The sequence below is a fragment of the Aegilops tauschii genome, chromosome 5 (assembly GCF_002575655.3).
Source record: "Aegilops tauschii subsp. strangulata cultivar AL8/78 chromosome 5, Aet v6.0, whole genome shotgun sequence".
Taxonomy (NCBI): Eukaryota; Viridiplantae; Streptophyta; class Magnoliopsida; order Poales; family Poaceae; genus Aegilops; species Aegilops tauschii.
Genome location: NC_053039.3, coordinates 148,114,350 through 148,125,958, shown reverse-complemented (window position 1 = coordinate 148,125,958; position 11,609 = coordinate 148,114,350).

Below are 11,609 nucleotides of genomic sequence, written 5' to 3'. Positions count from 1 at the left end.
AAGTTCCCTATGAAAGAATCCTTTGAAGCATCTGGTCGTCACAGACATTTTAACTACTTGTGGAGCCAAGATGGACTCCGTATGAGTCAGATATCCATGTTTCATTTAACACGGCGATAAACTGATTCTGAACGACAGTTACAGACTAGTTCTTGTGTAGTTGAATTCGATTTTCTCCATTCTACTTCACTAAACAACTCCATATGAGATCCAATTACTTGTAGGGAAATGCAAGAGACCTCAGTTATGATGATGCACTAGGTCCATAGCTGGGTCTTTGTGTATGTTCTCGAAATGCGTTTGTCGAGTGCTCATTAAGAAAGTTTCTATACAAATTTCTGAACGAACTCCTTAAGAAAAGTTTTCCAAAAGTTCCCTATGAAAGAATCCTTTGAAGCATCTGGTCGTCACAAAAGTTTTCACTACTTGTGGAGCCAAAACGGACTCCGTATGAGTCAGATATCCATGTTTCAGTTAACACTGCGCAAAACTGATTTCGAACGACAGTTACAGACTAGTTCTTGTGTAGTTGCATTCGATTTTCTCCATTATACTTCACTAAACATCTCCATATAAGATCCAATTACCTGTAGGGAAATGCAAGAGACCTCAGTTATGAATATGCACTAGGTCCATAGCTGGGACTTTGTGTATGTTCTCGAAATGCGTTTGTCGAGTGCTCATTAAGAAAGTTTCTATACAAGTCTCTGAATGAACTCCTTAAGAAAACTTCTCCAAAATTCCCTATGAAAGAATCCTTTGAAGCATCTGGTCGTCACAAATGTTTTGACTACTTGTCGACCCAAAACGTACTTCGTATGAGTCAGATATCCATGTTTCAGTTAACACTTCGCAAAACAGATTCCGAACGACAGTTACAGACAAGTTCTTGTGTAGTTGCATTCAATTTTTTCCATTCTACTTCACTAAACATCTCCATATGAGATCAATTACTTGTAGGGAAATGCAAGAGACCTCAGTTATGATGATGCGCTAGGTCCATAGCAGGGACTTTGTGTATGTTCTCGAAATGCGTTTGTCGAGTGCTCATTAAGAAAGTTTCTATACAAGTTTCTGAACGAACTCCTTAAGAAAGGTTCTCCAAAATTTCCCTATGAAAGAATCCTTTGAATCATCTGGTCGTTATAAACGTTTTGACTACTTGTGGAGCCAAAACGGACTCCGTATGAGCCAGATATCCATGTTTTAGTTAACACTGCGCAAAACTGATTTCGAACGACAGTTACAGACTAGTTCTTGTGTAATTGCATTCGATTTTTTCCTCTCTACTTCACTAAACATCTCCATATGGGATCCAACTACTTGAAGGGAAATGTAAGAGACCTCAGTTATGATGATGCACTAGGTCCATAGCTGGAACTTTGTGTATGTTCTCAAAATGCGTTTGTCGAGTGCTCATTAAGAAAGTTTCTATACAAGTTTCCGAATGAACTCCTTAAGAAAAGTTCTCCAAAAGTTTTGACTACTTGTGGAGCCAAAACGACCTCCTTATGAGTCAGATATCCATGTTTCAGTTAACACTGCGCAAATCTAATTCCGAACGACAGTTACAGACTAGTTCTTGTGTAGTTGCATTCGATTTTCTCCAATATACTTCACTAAACATGTCCATATGAGATCCAATTACTTGTAGGGAAATGCAAGAGACCTCAGTTATGATGATGCACTAGGTCCATAGCTAGGACTTTCTGTATGTTCTCGAAATGCGTTTGTCGAGTGCTCATTAAGAAAGTTTCTATACAAGTTTCTGAACGAACTTCTTAAGAAAAGTTCTCCAAAAGTACCCTATGAAAGAATCCTTTGAAGCATCTGGTCGTCGCAAAAGTTTTGACTACTTGTGGAGCCAAAACGGACTCCGTATGAGTCAGATATCCATGTTTCAGTTAACACTGCGCAAAACTGATTTCGAACGACAGTTACAGACTAGTTCTTGTGTAGTTGCATTCGATTTTTTCCATTCTACTTCACTAAACATCTCCATATGGGATCCAACTACTTGAAGGGAAATGTAAGAGACCTCAGTTATGATGATGCACTAGGTCCATAGCTGGGACTTTGTGTATGTTCTCGAAGTGCGTTTATCCAGTGCTCATTAAGAAAGTTTCTATACAAGTTTCTGAACGAACTCCTTAAGAAAAGTTCTCCAAAGGTTCCCTATGAAAGAATGCTTTGAAGCATTTGGTCGTCACAAACGTTTTGACTACTTGTGGAGCCAAAACGGACTCCGTATGAGTCAGATATCCTTGTTTCAGTTAACACTGCGCAAAACTGATTCTGAACGACAGTTACAGACTAGTTCTTGTGTAGTTGCATTCAATTTTCTCCATTCTACTTCACTAAACATCTCCATATGAGATCCAATTACTTGTAGGGAAATGCAAGAGACCTCAGTTATGATGATGCACTAGGTCCATAGCTGGGACTTTGTGTATGTTCTCGAAATGCGTTTGTCGAGTGCTCATTAAGAAAGTTTCTATACATGTTTCTGAACGAACTCCTTAAGAAAAGTTCTCCAAAAGTTCCCGATAAAAGAATACTTTGAAGCATCTGGTCGTCACAAACATTTTTACTACTTTAGGAGCCAAAACGGACTCCGTATGAGTCGGATATCCATGTTTCAGTTAACACTGCACAAAACTGATTCTGAACGACAGTTAGAGACTAGTTCTTGTGTAGTTGAATTCGATTTTCTCCATTCTACTTCACGAAACATCTCCATATGAGATCCAATTACTTGTAGGGAAATGCAAGAGACCTCAGTTATGATGATGCACTACGTCCATAGCTGGGACTTTGTGCATGTTCTCGAAATGCGTTTGTCGAGTGCTCATTAAGAAAGTTTCTATACAAGTTTCTGAACAAACTCCTTAAGAAAAGTTCTCCAAAAGTTCCCTATGAAAGAATCCTTTGAAGCATCTAGTCGTCACAAACATTTTTACTACTTGTGGAGCCAAAACGGACTCCGTATGAGTCAGATATCCATGTTTCAGTTAACACTCCGCAAAACTGATTCCGAACGGCAGTTACAGACTAGTTCTTGTGTAGTTGCATTCGATTTTTTCCATTCTACTTACTAAACATCTCCATATGGGATGCAACTACTTGAAGGGAAATGTAAGAGACCTCAGTTATGATGATGCACTAGGTCCATAGCTGGGACTTTGTGTATGTTCTCGAAATGCGTTTGTCGAGTGCTCATTAAGAAAATTTCTATACAAGTTTCTGAACGAACTCCTTAAGAAAAGTTCTCCAAAAGTTACCTATGAAAGAATTCTTTGAAGCATCTGGTCGTCACAAATGTTTTGACTACTTGTGGAGCCAAAACGGACTCCGTATGAGTCAGATATCCATGTTTCAGTTAACACTGCGCAAAACTAATTCCGAACGACAGTTACAGACTAGTTTTTGTGTAGTTCCATTTGATTTTCTCCATTCTACTTCACTAAACATCTCCATATGAGATCCAATTACTTGTAGGGAAATGCAAGAGACCTCAGTTATGATGATGCACTAGGTCCATAGCTGGGACTTTGTGTATGTTCTCGAAATGCGTTTGTCGAGTGCTCATTAAGAAAGTTTCTACACAAGTTTCTGAACGAACTCCTGAAGAAAAGTTCTCCAAAATTCCCTATGAAAGAATCCTTTGAAGCATCTGGTCGTCACAAATGTTTTGACTACTTGTGGAGCCAAAACGGACTTCGTATGAGTCCGATATCCATGTTTCAGTTAAGACTGCGCAAAACAGATTCCGAACGACAGTTACAGACTAGTTCTTGTGTACTTGCATTCAATTTTTTCCATTCTACTTCACTAAACATCTCCATATGAGATCCAATTACTTGTAGGGAAATGCAAGAGACCTCAGTTATGATGATGCACTAGGTCCATAGCTGGGACTTTGTGTAGTTTCTCGAAATGCGTTTGTCGAGTGCTCGTTAAGAAAGTTTCTATACAAGTTTCTGAACGAACTCCTTAAGAAAAGTTCTCCAAAATTTCCCTATGAAAGAATCCTTTGAAGCATCTGGTCTTTAGAAACGTTTTATCTACTTGTGGAGCTAAAACGGACTCCGTATGAGTCAGATATCCATGTTTCAGTTAACACTGCGCAAAACTGATTTTGAACGACAGTTACAGACTAGTTCTTGTGTAATTGCATTCGATTTTTTCCATTCTACTTCACTAAACATCTCCATATGGGATCCAACTACTTGAAGGGAAATGTAAGAGACCTCAGTTATGATGATGCACTAGGTCCATAGCTGGGACTTTGTGTATGTTCTCGAAATGCGTTTGTCGAGTCCTCATTAAGAAAGTTTCTATACAAGTTTCTAAACGAACTCCTTAAGAAAAGTTCTCCAAAACTTCCCTATGAAAGAATGCTTTGAAGCATCTGGTCGTCACAAACGTTTTGACTACTTGTGGAGCCAAAACGGACTCCGTATGAGTCAGTTATCCATGTTTCAGTTAACACTGCGCAAAACTGATTCCGAACGACAGTTACAAACTAGTTTTTGTGTAGTTGCATTCGATTTTCTCCATTCTACTTCACTAAACATCTCCATATGAGATCCAATTACTTGTAGGGAAATGCAAGAGACCTCAGTTATGATGATGCACTAGGTCCATAGCTGGGACTTTGTGTATGTTCTCGAAATGCGTTTGTCGAGTGCTCATTAAGAAAGTTTCTATACAAGTTTCTGAACGAACTCCTTAAGAATAGTTCTCCAAAATTCCCTATGAAAGAATCCTTTGAAGCATCTGGTCGTCACAAACGTTTTGACTACTTGTGGAGCCAAAACGGACTCCGATATCCGTGTTTCAGTTAACACTGCGCAAAATAGATTCCGAACGACAGTTACAGACTAGTTCTTGTGTACATGCATTCAATTTTTTCCATTCTACTTCACTAAACATCTCCATATGAGATCCAATTACTTGTAGGGAAATGCAAGAGACCTCATTTATGATGATGCACTAGGTCCATAGCTGGGACTTTGTGTAGTTTCTCGAAATGCGTTTGTCGAGTGCTCATTAAGAAAGTTTCTATACAAGTTTCTGAATGAACTCCTTAAGAAAAGTTCTCCAAAAGTTCCCTATAAAAGAATGCTTTGAAGCATCCTGTCGTCACAAACGTTTTGACTACTTGTGGAGCCAAAACCGACTCCGTATGAGTCAGATATCCATGTTTCAGTTAACACTGCGCAAAACTGATTCCGAACGACAGTTACAGACTTGTTCTTGTGTAGTTGCATTCGATTTTCTCCATTCTACTACACTAAACATCTCCATATGAGATCCAATTACTTGTAGGAAATGTAAGAGACCTCAGTTATGATGATGCACTAGGTCCATAGCTGGGACTTTGTGTATGTTCTCGAAATGCGTTTGTCGAGTGCTCATTAAGAAAGTTTCGATACAAGTTTCTTAACGAACTCCTCAAGAAAATTTCTCCAAAAGTTCCCTATGAAAGAATCCTTTGAAGCATCTGGTCGTCACAGACATTTTAACTACTTGTGGAGCCAAGATGGACTCCGTATGAGTCAGATATCCATGTTTCATTTAACACGGCGATAAACTGATTCTGAACGACAGTTACAGACTAGTTCTTGTGTAGTTGAATTCGATTTTCTCCATTCTACTTCACTAAACAACTCCATATGAGATCCAATTACTTGTAGGGAAATGCAAGAGACCTCAGTTATGATGATGCACTAGGTCCATAGCTGGGTCTTTGTGTATGTTCTCGAAATGCGTTTGTCGAGTGCTCATTAAGAAAGTTTCTATACAAATTTCTGAACGAACTCCTTAAGAAAAGTTTTCCAAAAGTTCCCTATGAAAGAATCCTTTGAAGCATCTGGTCGTCACAAAAGTTTTCACTACTTGTGGAGCCAAAACGGACTCCGTATGAGTCAGATATCCATGTTTCAGTTAACACTGCGCAAAACTGATTTCGAACGACAGTTACAGACTAGTTCTTGTGTAGTTGCATTCGATTTTCTCCATTATACTTCACTAAACATCTCCATATAAGATCCAATTACCTGTAGGGAAATGCAAGAGACCTCAGTTATGAATATGCACTAGGTCCATAGCTGGGACTTTGTGTATGTTCTCGAAATGCGTTTGTCGAGTGCTCATTAAGAAAGTTTCTATACAAGTCTCTGAATGAACTCCTTAAGAAAACTTCTCCAAAATTCCCTATGAAAGAATCCTTTGAAGCATCTGGTCGTCACAAATGTTTTGACTACTTGTCGACCCAAAACGTACTTCGTATGAGTCAGATATCCATGTTTCAGTTAACACTTCGCAAAACAGATTCCGAACGACAGTTACAGACAAGTTCTTGTGTAGTTGCATTCAATTTTTTCCATTCTACTTCACTAAACATCTCCATATGAGATCAATTACTTGTAGGGAAATGCAAGAGACCTCAGTTATGATGATGCGCTAGGTCCATAGCAGGGACTTTGTGTATGTTCTCGAAATGCGTTTGTCGAGTGCTCATTAAGAAAGTTTCTATACAAGTTTCTGAACGAACTCCTTAAGAAAGGTTCTCCAAAATTTCCCTATGAAAGAATCCTTTGAATCATCTGGTCGTTATAAACGTTTTGACTACTTGTGGAGCCAAAACGGACTCCGTATGAGCCAGATATCCATGTTTTAGTTAACACTGCGCAAAACTGATTTCGAACGACAGTTACAGACTAGTTCTTGTGTAATTGCATTCGATTTTTTCCACTCTACTTCACTAAACATCTCCATATGGGATCCAACTACTTGAAGGGAAATGTAAGAGACCTCAGTTATGATGATGCACTAGGTCCATAGCTGGAACTTTGTGTATGTTCTCAAAATGCGTTTGTCGAGTGCTCATTAAGAAAGTTTCTATACAAGTTTCCGAATGAACTCCTTAAGAAAAGTTCTCCAAAAGTTTTGACTACTTGTGGAGCCAAAACGACCTCCTTATGAGTCAGATATCCATGTTTCAGTTAACACTGCGCAAATCTAATTCCGAACGACAGTTACAGACTAGTTCTTGTGTAGTTGCATTCGATTTTCTCCAATATACTTCACTAAACATGTCCATATGAGATCCAATTACTTGTAGGGAAATGCAAGAGACCTCAGTTATGATGATGCACTAGGTCCATAGCTAGGACTTTCTGTATGTTCTCGAAATGCGTTTGTCGAGTGCTCATTAAGAAAGTTTCTATACAAGTTTCTGAACGAACTTCTTAAGAAAAGTTCTCCAAAAGTACCCTATGAAAGAATCCTTTGAAGCATCTGGTCGTCGCAAAAGTTTTGACTACTTGTGGAGCCAAAACGGACTCCGTATGAGTCAGATATCCATGTTTCAGTTAACACTGCGCAAAACTGATTTCGAACGACAGTTACAGACTAGTTCTTGTGTAGTTGCATTCGATTTTTTCCATTCTACTTCACTAAACATCTCCATATGGGATCCAACTACTTGAAGGGAAATGTAAGAGACCTCAGTTATGATGATGCACTAGGTCCATAGCTGGGACTTTGTGTATGTTCTCGAAGTGCGTTTATCCAGTGCTCATTAAGAAAGTTTCTATACAAGTTTCTGAACGAACTCCTTAAGAAAAGTTCTCCAAAGGTTCCCTATGAAAGAATGCTTTGAAGCATTTGGTCGTCACAAACGTTTTGACTACTTGTGGAGCCAAAACGGACTCCGTATGAGTCAGATATCCTTGTTTCAGTTAACACTGCGCAAAACTGATTCTGAACGACAGTTACAGACTAGTTCTTGTGTAGTTGCATTCAATTTTCTCCATTCTACTTCACTAAACATCTCCATATGAGATCCAATTACTTGTAGGGAAATGCAAGAGACCTCAGTTATGATGATGCACTAGGTCCATAGCTGGGTCTTTGTGTATGTTCTCGAAATGCGTTTGTCGAGTGCTCATCAAGAAAGTTTCTATACAAATTTCTGAACGAACTCATTAAGAAAAGTTTTCCAAAAGTTCCCTATGAAAGAATCCTTTGAAGCATCTGGTCGTCACAAAAGTTTTGACTACTTGTGGAGCCAAAACGGACTCCGTATGAGTCCGATATCCATGTTTCAGTTAACACTGCGCAAAACTGATTTCGAACGATAGTTACAGACTAGTTCTTGTGTAGTTGCATTCGATTTTCTCCATTATACTTCACTAAACATCTCCATATAAGATCCAATTACCTGTAGGGAAATGCAAGAGACCTCAGTTATGAATATGCACTAGGTCCATAGCTGGGACTTTGTGTATGTTCTCGAAATGCGTTTGTCGAGTGCTCATTAAGAAAGTTTCTATACAAGTTTCTGAATGAACTCCTTAAGAAAACTTCTCCAAAATTCCCTATGAAAGAATCCTTTGAAGCATCTGGTCATCACAAATGTTTTGACTACTTGTCGACCCAAAACGTACTTCGTATGAGTCAGATATCCATGTTTCAGTTAACACTTCGCAAAACAGATTCCGAACGACAGTTACAGACAAGTTCTTGTGTAGTTGCATTCAATTTTTTCCATTCTACTTCACTAAACATCTCCATATGAGATAAATTACTTGTAGGGAAATGCAAGAGACCTCAGTTATGATGATGCGCTAGGTCCATAGCAGGGACTTTGTGTATGTTCTCGAAATGCGTTTGTCGAGTGCTCATTAAGAAAGTTTCTATACAAGTTTCTGAACGAACTCCTTAAGAAAGGTTCTCCAAAATTTCCCTATGAAAGAATCCTTTGAATCAACTGGTCGTTATAAACGTTTTGACTACTTGTGGAGCCAAAACGGACTCCGTATGAGTCAGATATCCATGTTTTAGTTAACACTGCGCAAAACTGATTTCGAACGACAGTTACAGACTAGTTCTTGTGTAATTGCATTCGATTTTTTCCACTCTACTTCACTAAACATCTCCATATGGGATCCAACTACTTGAAGGGAAATGTAAGAGACCTCAGTTATGATGATGCACTAGGTCCATAGCTGGGACTTTGTGTATGTTCTCAAAATGCGTTTGTCGAGTGCTCATTAAGAAAGTTTCTATACAAGTTTCCGAATGAACTCCTTCAGAAAAGTTCTCCAAAAGTTTTGACTACTTGTGGAGCCAAAACGACCTCCTTATGAGTCAGATATCCATGTTTCAGTTAACACTGCGCAAATCTAATTCCGAACGACAGTTACAGACTAGTTCTTGTGTAGTTGCATTCGATTTTCTCCAATATACTTCACTAAACATGTCCATATGAGATCCAATTACTTGTAGGGAAATGCAAGAGACCTCAGTTATGATGATGCACTAGGTCCGTAGCTAGGACTTTCTGTATGTTCTCGAAATGCGTTTGTCGAGTGCTCATTAAGAAAGTTTCTATACAAGTTTCTGAACGAACTTCTTAAGAAAAGTTCTCCAAAAGTACCCTATGAAAGAGTCCTTTGAAGCATCTGGTCGTCGCAAAAGTTTTGACTACTTGTGGAGCCAAAACGGACTCCGTATGAGTCAGATATCCATGTTTCAGTTAACACTGCGCAAAACTGATTTCGAACGACAGTTACAGACTAGTTCTTGTGTAGTTGCATTCGATTTTTTCCATTCTACTTCACTAAACATCTCCATATGGGATGCAACTACTTGAAGGGAAATGTAAGAGACCTGAGTTATGATGATGCACTAGGTCCATAGCTGGGACTTTGTGTATGTTCTCGAAATGCGTTTATCCAGTGCTCATTAAGAAAGTTTCTATACAAGTTTCTGAACGAACTCCTTACGAAAAGTTCTCCAAAGGTTCCCTATGAAAGAATGCTTTGAAGCATTTGGTCGTCACAAACGTTTTGACTACTTGTGGAGCCAAAACGGACTCCGTATGAGTCAGATATCCATGTTTCAGTTAACACTGCGCAAAACTGATTCTGAACGACAGTTACAGACTAGTTCTTGTGTAGTTGCATTCAATTTTCTCCATTCTACTTCACTAAACATCTCCATATGAGATCCAATTACTTGTAGGGAAATGCAAGAGACCTCAGTTATGATGATGCACTAGGTCCATAGCTGGGACTTTGTGTATGTTCTCGAAATGCGTTTGTCGAGTGCTCATTAAGAAAGTTTCTATACATGTTTCTGAACGAACTCCTTAAGAAAAGTTCTCCAAAAGTTCCCGATGAAAGAATCCTTTGAAGCATCTGGTCGTCACAACATTTTGACTACTTGTGGAGCCAAAACGGACTCCGTATGAGTCGGATATCCATGTTTCAGTTAACACTGCGCAAAACTGATTCTGAACGACCGTGAGAGACTAGTTCTTGTGTAGTTGAATTCGATTTTCTCCATTCTACTTCACTAAACATCTCCATATGAGATCCAATTACTTGTAGGGAAATGCAAGAGACCTCAGTTATGATGATGCACTAGGTCCATAGCTGTGACTTTGTGTATGTTCTCGGAGTGCGTTTGTCGAGTGCTCATTAAGAAACTATCTACACAAGTTTCGGAACGAACTCCTTAAGTAAAGTTCTCCAAAAGTTACCTATGAAAGAATCCTTTGAAGCATCTGGTCGTCACAAAGGTTTTGACTACTTGTGGAGCCAAAACGGACTCCGTATGAGTCGGATATCCATGTTTCAGTTAACACTACGCAAAACTGATTCCAAACGACAGTTACATACTAGTTCTTGTGTAGTTGCATCAATTTTTTCCATTCTACTTCACTAAACATATCCATATGAGATCCAATTACTTGTAGGGAAATGAAAGAGACCACAGTTATGATGATGCACTAGGTCCATAGCTGGGACTTTGTGTATGTTCTCGAAATGCGTTTGTCGAGTGCTCATTAAGAAAGTTTCTATACAAGTTTCTGAACGAACTCCTTAAGAAAACTTCTCCAAAATTCCCTATGAAAGAATCCTTTGAAGCATCTGGTCGTCACAAAAGTTTTGACTACTTGTGGACCCGAAACGTACTTCGTATGAGTCAGATATCCATGTTTCAGTTAACACTTCGCAAAACAGATTCCGAACGACACTTACAGACAAGTTCTTGTGTAGTTGCATTCAATTTTTCCCATTCTACTTCACTAAACATCTCCATATGAGATCCAATTACTTGTAGGGAAATGCAAGAGACCTCAGTTATGATGATGCGCTAGGTCCATAGCAGGGACTTTGTGTATGTTCTCGAAATGCGTTTGTCGAGTGCTCATTAAGAAAGTTTCTATACAAGTTTCTGAACGAACTCCTTAAGAAAGGTTCTCCAAAATTTCCCTATGAAAGAATCCTTTGAATCATCTGGTCGTTATAAACGTTTTGACTACTTGTGGAGCCAAAACGGACTCCGTATAAGTCAGATATCCATGTTTCAGTTAACACTGCGCAAAACTGATTTCGAACGACAGTTACAGACTAGTTCTTGTGTAATTGCATTCGATTTTTTCCACTCTACTTCACTAAACATCTCCATATGGGATCCAACTACTTGAAGGGAAATGTAAGAGACCTCAGTTATGATGATGCACTAGGTCCATAGCTGGGACTTTGTGTATGTTCTCAAAATGCGTTTGTCGAGTGCTCATTAAGAAAGTT